The sequence below is a fragment of the Pristiophorus japonicus genome, chromosome 8, assembly GCF_044704955.1.
Source record: "Pristiophorus japonicus isolate sPriJap1 chromosome 8, sPriJap1.hap1, whole genome shotgun sequence".
In the NCBI taxonomy this organism is placed as follows: Eukaryota; Metazoa; Chordata; class Chondrichthyes; family Pristiophoridae; genus Pristiophorus; species Pristiophorus japonicus.
Genome location: NC_091984.1, coordinates 53,494,806 through 53,509,285, shown reverse-complemented (window position 1 = coordinate 53,509,285; position 14,480 = coordinate 53,494,806). Strand labels below are relative to the sequence as shown.

General features: G+C 46.6%; 1 protein-coding gene across 7 annotated transcripts in view; it reads right to left on the bottom strand.

Annotated features, from left to right (window-relative positions):
• The window catches only part of LOC139268074 (ERI1 exoribonuclease 3-like), a 535,481-nt gene that overhangs the window by 259,381 nt on the left and 261,620 nt on the right, over nt 1–14,480 (bottom strand). The window lies entirely within an intron of this gene.

Sequence of the window (14,480 nt, the reverse complement as noted above, 5' to 3'; positions counted from 1 at the left end):
GCTGCAAGCTGTTGCTGATGCTCCCTTTAAATAACACTGCTAGAGGGTCCTTCCTGCTTGGTCAGCTTGTCGTAATTAAGGATAGGTCGATATGTCGAATGGTACAGCCAAAATGGCAGATCGGGCGTCAGATGAGTGTTGCACACTCATTGATGTCACGATCGCTAGTGAGTGCAGATATCGGCAGCACTACCGCCCAGCTGAAAATAGCTACTGCTGCGGGACCCGCTGGCAGAAGTGAGGTGGCTGGCATTTTTGGGGCCGAAATGGGCCTGACCAGTCAATGCAAACACTATGAATTTTTAGGCCAGAATCTGCAACAACAACTTGCATTTATATAGCACTTTTAATGTAGTAAAACGTCTCCAGGCACTTCACAGGAGCAGTAAGATTCCAGTAAGAGTGGAGGAACAGAGAGATTTCATGAGATCTCTTGGTGGGAGATGGGACTGAAGGTCCAAAGGCCATTAAAAAGGATAAAAAGCACTGACACAGATTTGATGGGCCAAATAGCCTCCTTCTATGCCTTAATGTCCATGATTCTTTAACCATCGCAAAAGAAGGTCGAGTTCTTTTGTGGATGCACAATTTATAAAATTCAAAGAAAAGCAAATTAGACTTATTAAGTACAATTTAAGATTCACAATCAAAATGGCCAAAAATACCACTGCAATATACAAAATGCCTGTTAGGCTTACACACAGTAAGCTGAAAGTGCTACCTGCAACTTTTAACAATTCTGTAATTAAAAATGTTAAACTAAACCAAATTATACTCACAATAATAAAAAGCTCTAATTTTTGCTTCTTCGTGACTTCGCTACACAGAGCTCTCAAATGGTTGTAGCCGACTTTGTAAAATCATGGGCCGGAATTTTAATCTCGAGACAGGTCGGGAGCCGGAGGGGGCAAGAAAGCGGTCGGGAAACCCGGGTGAACTGGTTTCCCACAGGCCCTGCCAAACTTACCGGCAGCACCTGATTAGCATTTGAAAGCTGTTTCTCTACCCCACTTCCACAATCAGCCAGATGGAGGCGCAGGCTGGCTGCAGGCGGGTAGACCTGTGGCACTAGGCCGCAGAGAGGAGAGAGGGTGGTCCGGTGCTAGAGAAGGGGGTGGTAGGGATTTGGAAGCTGGAGTAGCACCGGGGGCCAGAGGAGCACTGGCATGGAGGTGGGGGGCTGGTTAGGGCTCGTGAGCCGGAGGAAATCAGGAGCTAGGGCAGCATCGGACGCTGGAGAAGCATCAGAGGGGTGGGTAGTCGGGTCTCACGAGCCAGAGAACCACTGGGGAGGTGGGGGAGTAGGGTCTCTGGAGTAGGAGGAGCATCAGGCTCGGGAGCTGGAGAAGCATCAGGGCGTGTGGTGGTGGACAGGTGACAGAAAAGCATCAGGGGCTGGAGGAGCATCAGGACCGGATGGGGAGGCCGGGAAGAGACCGGAGTCCTCGTGGTGGGGGGGGAAATCGGAGGCCTTGTAGGAGAGTGATCAGAGCCCTGAGGATGGGGGTGATCGGAGGGCTGTAAGGGGGGGGGGGAATTGGACGCCTTGGAGGGTGTCAGATGGTGGCAGGGGAAGGCGGGCGGGGGGAGGCAGGGACGCTGGATCCAGGAGGGAAGTGGAAAGTTACTTACCTCCTGGATCCAGCAGTCCTCGTCTTCCTTCAGCTGGTGGGTTCCCCGAGGCCTGGGAAATGCGACCAGCCACTGTTAAATTTGTAATGGTGGATCACCATGAGGCACTTCAGCCTCATTATAATATTTAAGTGGTATAATCCTGGGAGCGGATTGGCTGTCCGTCTCCGTTAAACTGGATGTGTGCGGTTTGGGGTCGGGATTCGGATTTTTAATGTTTTAGCCTCCCAACCGACCCCAACCTTCCTGTTTTTTGTAGTTAAAATTCCGTTGGTGGTGGCATATTGGTTGCAGTTCAAACTTTTTAGCCCCTCCAAGCTTTCGCTTACTGTAATTCATATAATGAAGCAACAAAACATTGTAGCCATGAAAAAGATAATCTTACTCACTCTTGAGAAATACTGACAAATGTTAGTTCAAGACACACAGATTTAACAAGATGGCAATGCCCCTTTTTCAGAAAGAAATAATTATAGAAGGACAATTTCCCATAGGTGAAAAACAGTTTAAAAATCCCTTTTAACACCAGTTCTGTCGAGCCCTGCTTGGTATCTCAATTGTCAAGATTGCTTGTTCAACATCCAGTACTGGATGAGCAAAAATTTTCTCCAATTAAATATTGGGAAGATCGAAGCCGTTATCTTTGGTCCCCACCACAAACTGCGTTCTCTAACCACTGACTCCATCCTTCTCCCTAGCATCAATCTGAGGGTGAAGACTGTTCACAACCTAGGCGTCATATTTGACCCTGAAATGAGTTTCCAGCCACATATCCACGGCATAACTAAAACCACCTTTTTCCACCTCCGTAACATTGCCCGCCTCCGCCCCTGCCTCAGTTCTTCTGCTGCTGAAACCCTCATTCATGCCTTTGTTACCTCGAGACTTGGCTACTCCAACTCACTCCTGGCTGGGCTCCCATATTCCACACGACGTAAACTTGAAGTCATCCAAAAGTCAACAGCCCATGTACTAACCTGCATCAAGTCAAGAGGTCCCAGCAGATTGGAAAATTGCAAATGTAATGCCCCTTTTTAAAAAAGGAGGCAGACAAAAAGCAGGAAACTATAGACCAGTTAGCCTAACATCTGTAGTTGGGAAAATGTTGGAGTCCATTATTAAAGATGCAGTAGCAGGACATTTGGAAAAGCAAAATTCGGTCAGGCAGAGTCAGCATGGATTTATGAAGGGAAGTCATGTTTGACAAATTTGCTAGAATTCTTTGAGGATGTAACGAACAGGGTGGATAAAGGGGAACCAGTGGATGTGGTGTATTTGGACTTCCAGAAGGCATTTGACAAGGTGCCACATAAAAGGTTACTGCACAAGATAAAAGTTCAGGGGGGTTGGGGGTAATATATGAGCATCAATAGAGGATTTGGCTAACTAACAGAGAACAGAGAGTCGGGATAAGAACATAAGAACATAAGAATTAGGAACAGGAGTAGGCCATCTAGCCCCTCGAGCCTGCTCCGCCATTCAACAAGATCATGGCTGATCTGGCTGTGGACTCAGCTCCACTTACCCGCCCGCTCCCCGTAACCCTTAATTCCCTTATTGGTTAAAAATCTAGCGATCTGAAATGGTTCATTCTCTGGTTGGCAACCAGTAACTAGTGAGGTGCCGCAGGGATCAGTGCTGGGACCCCAACTATTTACAATCTTTATTAACGACTTGGAAGAAGGGACTGAGTGTAACGTAGCCAAGTTTGCTGACGATACAAAGATGGGATGAATAGCAATGTGTGAGGAGGACACAAAAAATTTGCAAAAGGACATAGACAGGCTGAGTGAGTGGGCAGAAATTTGGCAGATGGAGTACAATGTTGGAAAGTGTGAGGTCATGCACTTTAGCAGAAAAAAATCAAAGAGCAAGTTATTAGTTAAATGGAGAAAGATTGCAAAGTGCCGCAGTAGAGTGGGACCTGGGGATACTTGTGCATGAAATGCAAAAGGATAGTATGCGGGTACAGCAAGTGATCAGGAAGGCCAATGGTATCTTGGCCTTTATTGCAAAAGGGATGGAGTATAAAAGCAGGGAAGACTTGCTACAGCTATATAAGGTATTGGTGAGGCCACACCTGGAAATGCGTGCAGTTTTGGTTTCCATATTTACGAAAGGATATACTTGTTTTGGAGGCAGTTCAGAGAAGGTTCACTAGGTTGATTCCGGGGATGAGGGGGTTGACTTATGAGGAAAGGTTGAGTAGATTGGGCCTCTACTCATTGGAATTCAGAAGAATGAGAGGTGATCTTATCGAAACGTGTAAGATTATGAGGGGGCTTGACAAGGTGGATGCAGAGAGGATGTTTCCATTGATGGGGAGACTAGAACTAGAGGGCATGATCTTAGAATAAGGGGCCACCCATTTAAAGCAGAGATGAGGAGAAATTTCTTCTCTCAGAGGGTTGTAAATCTGTGGAATTCACTGCCTCAGAGAACTGTGGAAGCTGGGACATTGAGTAAATTTTAGACGGAAATAGACAGTTTCTTAAACGATAAGGGGATAAGGGGTTATGGGGAGCGGGCGGGAAAGTGGAGCAGAGTTCATGATCAGATCAGCCATGATCTTATTGAATGGCGGAGCAGGCTCAAGGGGCCTTATGGCCTACTCCTGTTCCTATTTCTTATGTTCTTATGATTACCCACAACCTCTGTGCTTTCTGACCTACATTGGCTCCCAGTTAAACAACGCCTCGATTTCAAAATTCTCATCCTCATTTACAAATCACTCCATGGACTTGCCCCTCCCTATCTCTGTAAACTTTTTCAGCCTCACAATCCCACAAGATGTCTGCACTCCTCAAATTCTAGCCTCTTGAACATCCCTCATTATAACTGCTCAACGTGCCTTCAGCTGCCTGAGCCCCAAGCTCTAGAACTCCCTTGCTAAACCTCTATGCCTCTCTACCTCTCTTTCCTCCTTTAAGACACTCGTTAAAACCTACTTCTTTAAACAAGCTTTTGATCATTTGCCTTAATTTCTTCTGTGGCTCGGAGTCAAATTTATCTGTTTGTCTGTAACACTGTTGTGAAGCGCCTTGGGACGTTTTACTACGTTAAAGGCGCTATATAAATAAGAGTTATTATTATTTAACAAAAGTAGAAATTGTTCTGTTGAGCATTTTTCTTATGTCCCAAACACTAGTGCATATGGTCAAAATAACTGGTACCCCCGTTTACTGGGGCTGCTGATGATTGGACTAATATTGGATGACATATAACACAGGAGAATGTAGATTGTTATGTAAATAAAATATGAGCTGGTTTTGAATCAACTCTGGCTCTGTATCTGTCAGTTAGTTTGAGACTTGAGCACTAAAATATTCACTGTTTTTCATCTACCTTGAATATTTTAAATTATATTTGATCAGATTCTCTTTTTTCTCCCAATTTCTCCCTTCCCCTCTTTAGGAAGCCTGTATGCTCGTGTGCAATTTCATAGGTGCAGTCAGCACTCCAGAACCTCCCCTAAGCTGTCATTCTTCATGCATCAACCTAGACAGAGTATGTTGGCAGGCAATTTGAATGTGGGGCACCACAGCTGAGACGTTCCTATCCAATGCCCACACATTCATACTTTCCAGCAGGGGTCACCGGATAGAACACAGGCACTGATTTGTCTGCCCGACATAGTTCAGAGACACTGCCGTCAATTAAAGCAACCCAACAAGTACATATTATTTTGGCATCCGATAACCTGTTCATACTCAACCTGCACAATCAACTTGTTCATTTGCAAAAGAACTGGTGAACTGGTGTTGCGATCTACCGGACCATGTGGCAGTGAAGGTTTACATTTGGAATTTAAAATATGCACAGTAAGTTCCCAGATCACAGACTCTGCTAAGAAGGAAAATGAAGGAGCAGCTATGAGATGCTTCCCTTGTAGGGGAGAGCACCTGCTTGCCTTCTTGGACAGGAAATGATGCACGGTACAGAGGAGGATAGCACCGTAAAACATTGATTAAAATTCATGAATAAAAACTTTGATTACCTGACCTTGGGATTGCCTGTAAAATTAGAGGTTTAAGTGAGACGGATACAAAGTACACAATTCAATTCTTTTCAAAATTTTAGGCAGAAATCTAATTTAATAAAGACTCAGGCCCCAATTTTCCCCAAAGCTGTTTTTTGGCATACTTGAAGAGAGTTATGCCCGTTTTTCTTGGGTCCAAGCACGCGGAAAAAAAAAAATCATCCTAGATTCCCTGTTTCAATTCTTCAATTTGGCACCGCCTAGCCTGTAGTTTAGTTTGTAGGGGTGGAGCTCAAGATCTGCGCCAAAAAGATCAGGTTGCTACGGTAACCAGGGACACAATGCGGGCTGAAGCTGGAAAGTGAAACATATAGCCAGCTCACAGCAATCTGCACAAACACATTAAACATTGCAGCAACTTACCTCCATTAAATTATTAAAGACCCCCCCTCCGCCCATGCCGGTCCCGCACCTATCCCTGGTCGAATGACTTCCCAGTCCCTGCACCTATCCCAGGCCGAACGGCCTATTCCCTCCAAGTCCCTGCTTCCAACTATGCCCAAAAGGCTTCCCCCCCTCTCTCTTCCCTCTCCTGCTGCTGCTGTCCGGGCATCTGCTGCGCTGATTTCCTTACCTGCACCGAGTTTCTTAACTCACTAGAAGGGTTTTCTACAGAGGCCGCATACACCGGCCTAAGAAGAATTGGAGTAACTCTCCGCTGGCCAAGCTTGCCTATGTGGCCAGAATTGGCGTGTGTGGCAGGTTATGCCCCCCAAAAAAACTTTTAAAAAAACGAACCTAAAAAAATCGTAACTGAGTTACGCTGGCACACATTGATTGGGGAAACTTGAATTTTTTAAACTTAGGCCAAAAAAAGCAGTACGTGCCAAAAAAACAGTGCAAATCACGGGAAAATGAATCCCTCAGAGTTCTCCTCAGTATAAATATGTCGACCAGGGAGAGGAAGATAATGAAATCTATTTAGTTTGTGGGATCTGCTGATGACTGACAATTCAAAAGAGCTTTAACAGTTGGAAGTCTCCAATCTATCAAACATATCACATATATACAAATATAAATAAAGGTCACGAAATTCGGAGGTGTAGCGTCGGTTTTGCTGAAAGAATGACAGCCGCCTCACTTCTGATTGCTTCCGGCGCGGAACATGGTGGCCGCTATTTTGGGGAGGTCATTAGCACTGCCTCCCACATGTAAGTGTGCAGATAATGACATCAACCGGCGTGTAACGCCTGAACTGACGTGCTTCCGCTCTGGATACCTGGATAACATTTATCCCCACACATTACCTTCCCTCTGTTACTGACAATCACAGCATTCTCTTGGCCACGATGCTTAAATAAAAGCCACCACAAAGCAAACTTTCCAATCTGATTTTTATCCATATATGTATCTAATGTTGCATAAAAAAAATCAACAAATCATCCTTGTGCATTCCCTTAGCGACTGCCTTGTGTGTATCTTTGCCTATCCTAGTTATGTTTTCATCATCATCATCACTGGCAGTCCCTCGGAATCGAGAAAGACTTGCTTCCACTCTAAAAATGAGCCCTTAGGTGGCTGAACAGTCCAATACGAGAACCACAGTCCCTGTCGCAGGTGGGACAGATAGTCTTTGAGGGAAAGGGTGGGTGGGACTAGTTTGCCCCGGTTCTACCCCAGTGGTTGCAGCATGACTGGTGGAAGGCTGCTGACTTTCAGTGGAAAAGATTGCAGATGGCCTTGTAGGACGACCTCAAGGAGCTGGTGGCTGGGAGTGTGAAATGGAGTGACAGTGTTTCTTCTTCACTTTCCTCTCCCACTTCTTGGTCAACCACTGGCTGGGCAGTCTGGATTTCTTTTGTGTCTGAAATGAGGAAGGCACAAGTTGTAGTGAGGGGATGGCGGGAAAGCAAAAAGTGCATGCTCATATCATGTGCAGCTTGTATAGCAAAAAAGATTGCGAGATGAGGGGGAAGTGCAATGTGAGAAGGAGGTTAACGTATGAGGATGCCAACATCTTGTATACTTTCAGCCCTGCTGTCATGTATGTACATTCTGTTTGTAGCCACCAGATGGTGTCATTGTTGGGAGGCCACTGAGCAGCACGCACATGGTGCTGCTCAGGTATAAACGGCCAGCCATTTTGAGAGTCAGGCACTTTGTGCCTAAATAAAGCAGAGCCAAGGTTGTACCCTGCTTAGTTAAACAGTATTCAGTTTATACCTTTATTGCATACATAACATTTGGCGACGAGAATACAAGAACCTTCGTTTGCAAAATCAGCATGATTGGATTTCTAGAGCGATTCGTGGTGGGAGAAGATTGGGCAGACTTTGTGAGCCATTTGAACCAGTACTTCGTGGCCAACAAAATGAAGGGGGTCGACGATGCAGATTGGCGCCGGGCCGTGTTCCTCACTGTGTGCGGTTCAAAGATCTACGGTCTGATAAAGAATCTACTCATGCCGAATGATCCAACAGAGAAAACGCACGAGGAGTTATGTACATTGGTACGGGAGCACCTCAAGGCAGACGACGGCATCATCATCTCGAGATACAGGTTTTATACACACGTTTGATCGGAGGGCCAGAGCGCGGTGGAATTCGTTGCCGATCGGAGATGTCTAGCGGGACCGTGCAAGTTTGGGATGGTGTTGGCAGACATGCTGCGGGACTTTTGTTATTTTTGGTATCAACCACGAGGTGATCCTGCGCAAACTTCTGGTGGTGGAGGAGTTGGATTTTAAAAGGGCCATCCAGATCGCTCAATCATGTATGACGACGGACAGGAGTCTAAAGCAAATAGTGCTGAAGAAGCGAATCTCAGCAAGTACTGTAAATGCAATTGATTCGGCATTCAGCAGAGCAGCACATGGCAGAGCCTATCCGGCTGCGTTCGCGAAACCTGTGGCTGCCCAAAGTCTGCCAGCGGGAATGTATTTGACTTCTCCGTGTTAGCGTTGTGTGGGAAATCATTGGCACCAGTGCGGTGCCAATTTAAGCAATATAGTTGCAAAGGCTGTCTGAGGGTGGGCATTTCCAGCGTAAGTGTCCGCAGATGAGCAAATGAGCTGCGACACACCACGGGCAGAATGAGTCAGACTAGTGCGGATCTGGATATGCAATCCGAGATGCCAGAGGAGGAAGTGTATGGACTGCACTCCTTCATAACCAAGAGTAAACCAATTTTGATTAATGTGAAGTTTAACGGGATACCGGTATTGATGGAACTGGACATGGGGGCGAGTCAATCGATCATGAACGAGAGGGCATTTTATAAGCTGTGGGATACTAAGACTGTGAGGCCCAGGCTGAGCCCTGTTAATGCCAAGCTGCGCACGTACACCAAAGAACTGATAAAAGTGATTGGCAGTGCACAAATTAATGTGTCATATAATGGTGCAGTTCATGAGTTACCGCTGTGGATTGTTCCAGGCAATGGCCCAACGCTGCTCGGCAGGAGCTGGTTGGAGAAAGTCAGATGTGACTGGAACGACATAAAGGCGTTGTTATCGGAGGAAGATACATGTGCTCAAGTATTGAGCAAGTTTGTTCAAACCAGGTATCGGCAACTTCATGGGAGCCAAGGTGCAGATCCACGTGGACTCAGATGCAAGACCCGTCCATCATAAAGCTCGGGCAGTGCCGTATATAATGAGGGAGGTGGTCAAAATTGAACTGGACAGACTCCAGCGTGAAGGGATCATATCACCGGTCGAATTTAATGAATGGGCCAGCCCCATTGTTCCTGTGCTGAAAAGTGATGGCACAGTCAGAATCTGTGGAGCCTACAAGGCGCCGATCAACAAAGTTTTGAAACAAGATCAGTACCTGTTACCGAAGGCTGATGACTTGTTTGCGACGCTAGCCGGAGGGAAGTCGTTCATAAAACTGGACTTGACGTCGGACTATATGATACAGGATTTGGTTGAGATGTCAAAGAGACTTGCATTATTTACACGCACAAAGAACTGTTAATTTACGACAGGTGCCCGTTTGGAATTCGCTCGGCTGCAGCAATATTCCAGAGGAACATGGAAAGTCTACGGAAGTCCGTTCCCAGAACCGGCTTGTTCCAAGATGATATCCTGATTACCGGTCGTGACTCCAAGGAACATCTGAACAACCTGGAAGAGGTTCTACTGCATTTGGATAGAGTGGGACTCAGACTGAAACGCTCGAAGTGCGACTTCATGGCACTGGAGGTCGAATTCCTCGGGAGGAAAATCACCGCTGATGGCATCAGACCTACTGAGGTGAAAACCAAGGCCATCAAGAATGCACCCAAGCCGCAGAATGTGACGGAGCTGCGTTTGTTCCTGGGTCTACTCAACTACTTTGGTAACTTCCTACCTAAATTCAGCACCTTACGAGAACCGCTGCACATGCTATTGAGAAAAGGCGACAACTGGGTGTGGGGCGCATTGCAAGACAGAGCTTTCGAGAAAGCCACCAATCTGCTTTGCTTCAACAAGCTGCTGGTACATTATGACCCATGTAAACGTTTAGTTTTGGCCTGTGACGCATCGTCATGTGGAATTGGTTGCGTACTCCAACAAGCCAATGAGTCGGGGAAACTTCAACCTGTCGCGTATGCATCCAAAAGTTTGTCTAAAACAGAAAGAGCCGACAGCATGTGTGAAAAAGAAGCTTTAGCATGTGTGTATGGTGTTAAAAATATGCATCAATACCTGTTCGGTCTGAGATTCGAATTAGAGACTGATCACAAGCCGCTCAGTTCATTGTTTTCCGAGAGCAAAGGTATCAATACCAACGCTTCATCCCGCATCCAAAGGTCCTGGGGCCGACACTGCTGGCAGTGGTCCCACATCTTTCCTTCTGGAGGCCACTGTGGGTAGAGGACCTGTCTTCCAGTGTTGACCTCCTGCACAAAGCTTGAGTGCTGCATCCGAAACCTTGGGTGCCCTTTCCCTGGCCAGTTCAGCCATTATGTGTTAGCGCTGAAGCACTTTAACCATTTTTTAAAGAGCTGCAGACTGCTTAGTTTTGAATGATTTTTAATTTTATTTTTCAGAAGGCAGTTCACCTTTAAGGGCTAGAGACTGCCTTGAAAATTAACAGCCGAGGATTAAGGAAAGACAGCCTCGCTCCAGCGACGTAACCTTCAGCCCCCTGCTGAGCCTGTCAGCAGCACGATAGTCGTTGGGCTGTGCGCTAAAATCATTTAAATTAGCAGGCAGCACCAAATTGATGTGCTTTCTGCACTTTTTGAACATGCATGGGTATATTTCATATCTCGGTGCCTGCGCTCGTTTATTACCGGTATCAAATCTCCTGACCAAAGAATCTTACATATACCCTATACTTGCATTCAGAAGGCATCAGATCTCAAAATGTAAGCAGGGCAAAATAATGATTGAATTGACTAAATGTGAAGCAGTCAAAAACTAGTCCCATTAACTAGACATAGTAAAACTGTCAACCAGCAATGAGCAAGCAGCACAAAATAAAGCAATCGCATCACTGAGATGTTTTTGTAAGCAACAATCTGAAACCAGCATCTATCACAAAACAAATTAAACAAACAGTTCGAAACAGCACGTCAATCCACAACTGTGGAGAGAACAGATAAGTTAATGTTTCTGGCATAGACCTTTCCATCAGAACAGGTTCTGACAAAGGAACTACACCTGAAATGTTAACTATGTTCTCTCCATAGATGCTGACTGTCCTGCTGAGTGTTTACAGCAATTTTGTTTTTTTTCTTCAGATTTTCAGCACGTGTGGTGTTTTGCTATTTGTTTAACCAAATTGTTCAATTTATTCAGACTCTGGACATTTTTCTTCCTCATTCTGATGATAACTAAAATAGGCCACATAGATGATGATCTTCCACTGAAAACCTAACTAGTGTACAAGGCATCACAGAAGTACTATCTACCAAAAGCATTTTTATATTGGCTTGCATCCACAAATACATTTTCTCTGTTCTTTACCATTTTAACCAGCACATTCCTAATATGTCCTTACTATACAGTACAAATGCACACGAGGCCCATAATTGAGAGAAGATCACTCTGGGATCAGTAACCTTTATTTGCCAGCACTGAAGTGAAGAAGGTGGGTGGAGCTTCCCCTTTTATACCTTAAAGTCCAGTTAGGACTGTCTCCCACAAGTTCACCACCTAGTGGTCAGTGTTCTCACGGTGTACAACTTAGGTCAGTTTATACATGGGTTACAAGGACAGTGGAATACATGACATCACCTCCCCGCCAAAGTCGTATTGAGACAGGTTAAGTCTCTCTGGTGGTTTACGCTACCTTGTAGAGCGCCTGAGTTGGGGCTCTGGTTGTTGGGCGCTGGCCTGAGCGTCTGCTGTTTGCGGTGCCTCAGGCCTGTCTGGACTGTCCACAGTGACTGGGCTCCACTTGGTTCCAGTGTTCGGTCACCTGTGGTGGAGTGAACTCTACACCGTGTTCTTCCTCTGCTTCTTCTATGGGGTTGCTGAACCTCCTTTTTGTTTGATCCACGTGTTTGCGGCAGATTTGTCCATTGGTAAGTTTAACTACCAGAATCCTATTCCCCTCTTTAGCAATCACAGTGCCTACGAACCATTTGGGCCCTGCAGCATAGTTGAGGACAAAGACAGGGTCATTGACATCAATACATTGCGCCCTCGTATTCCCGTCATGGTAGTCACATTGTGATCGGCGCCTGCTCTCAACAATTTCTTTCATAGTAGGGTGTATAAGGGATAACCTGGTTTTGAGCATCCTTTTCATTAGCAGCTCTGCGGGTGGAACCCCTGTGAGCGAGTGTGGTCGGGATCTATTGGCCAATAGGAGGCGTGATAAGCGGCTTTGTAGGGAACCCCCTTGGATTCTGAGCATCCCCTGTTTGATTATCTGCACTGCTCATTCCGCCTGGCCGTTTGAGGCCGGCTTGAACGGTGCCATTCTGACATGGTTGATACCATTTCCTGCCATGAAGTCCTGGAATTCAGTGCTTGTGAAGCACGGGCCATTGTCGCTGACCAAGACGACCGGTAGACCGTGGACGGCGAACATTGCCCATAGACTTTCTACCGTGGCAGAGGATGTGCTCAAATTGAGAATGTCACACTCAATCCATTTGGAGTAGGCATCTACTCCAAAAACATTTTTCCCATGAAAGGACCTGCGTAGTCTACATGGATGCGTGACCATGGCTTGGCAGGCCAGGACCAGGGGCTAAGGGGGGCTTCACTGGGGGCATTGCCCAGCTGGGCGCATGTGTTGCACGTGCGAACACAAAGTTCCAGGTCTGCATCTATCCCTGGCCACCAAACGTGTGACCTGGCAATTGCCTTCATCATGACAATGCCTGGGTGCTCATTGTGGAGTTCTCGGATGAACACCTCTCTGCCCATCTGGGACATGACTACTCGGTTTCCCCATAGTAGGCAATCGGCCTGAATCGAGAGTTCATCCTTGCGCTTGTGAAATGGTTTAAATTCCTTAGGACATGCCACGTACGTGGTTGCCCAGTCCCCATTCAGGACACATTTCTTGATTAAAGACAGTAGCGGGTCTCTTATTTGTCCAGACTTCGATCTGACGGCCTGTCACAAATGAGCCTTCGCTTTCAAAAGCTTCAACAGTCATGACTATCTCAGCAGCATGCTCGGTTGCACCCTCGGTGTGGTTAGTGGGAGCCTGCTGAGAGCATCGGCGCAGTTTTCAGTGTCCGGTATTATATAGTCATAGGTGGCTAACGTGAGTGCCCACCTCTGTATGCGGGCCGACGCATTTGCATTTATGGCCTTGTTGTCGGCCAAAAGGGACGTTAGGGTTTTGTGATCTATCTCCTGCCAAATTTCCTACCAAACAGGTACTGGTGCATTTTTTTTTACTGCATATACACATGTAAGCGCTTCCTTTTCTACCATCCCGAAGCCCCTTTCTGCCAGGGACAGACTTCTGGAGGCATAAGCTACCAACTGACCCTTGGCGTTAACATGCTGCAACACACACCCAACCCCATTGGACGACGCATCGCACGTTAAAACAAGTTTGTAACATGGGTCATAAAGCATTAACAGATTGTTGGAACATAACAAATTGCGTGCTCTATCAAAAGCCCTTTCCTGGCTGTACACCCAGACCCATTCGTGACCATTGCGTAGGAGCACGTGTAGCGGCTCTAACAGCGTGCTCAATTTGGGAAGAAAGTTACCAAAATAGTTCAGGAGCCCCAGGAATGAACGCAGCTCCGTCGTGTTACGGGGTCTGGGTGCTCTCTGGATCGCTTCCGTTTTGGACGCAGTAGGTTTGATCCCGACTGCTGCTACCCTCATTCCCAGGAATTCTACCTCTGGAGCTAGGAAGACACACTTCGCCTTTTCCAGTCGCAGAGCTACCCGGTCCAGTCTGCGTAGCACCTCCTCCAGGTTGTGGAGGTGTTCTTCAGTATTGCAACCCATGATGAGGATGTCGTCTTGAAAAATCACCATCCTTGGAATCGACTTGAGGAGGCTTTCTATGTTTCGTTGAAAGATCGCGGCGGCCAAGCGAATCCCAAATGGACATCTGTTGTACTCAAACAACCCCCTGTGTGTCGTGATGGTGGTCAGCTTCTTCGACTCACTCGCCAGCTCCTGGGTCATGTAAACTGAGGTCAGGTCCAATTTTGAAAAACGTTTGTCACTGGATAGCGTCGCAAAGAGGTCCTCCGCTCTCGGTAGCAGGTACTGGTCTTGGAGTGACACCCGATTGATGGTGGCCTTGTAATCACCAGATATCCTGACCGACCAATCCGCCTTGAGCACTGGCACAATCGGGCTCGCCCAGTCAATGAATTCGACTAGCGAGATGATGCCTTCCCTCAGCAGGCGGTCCAATTCGCCTTCTATCTTTTCCCGCATCATGTA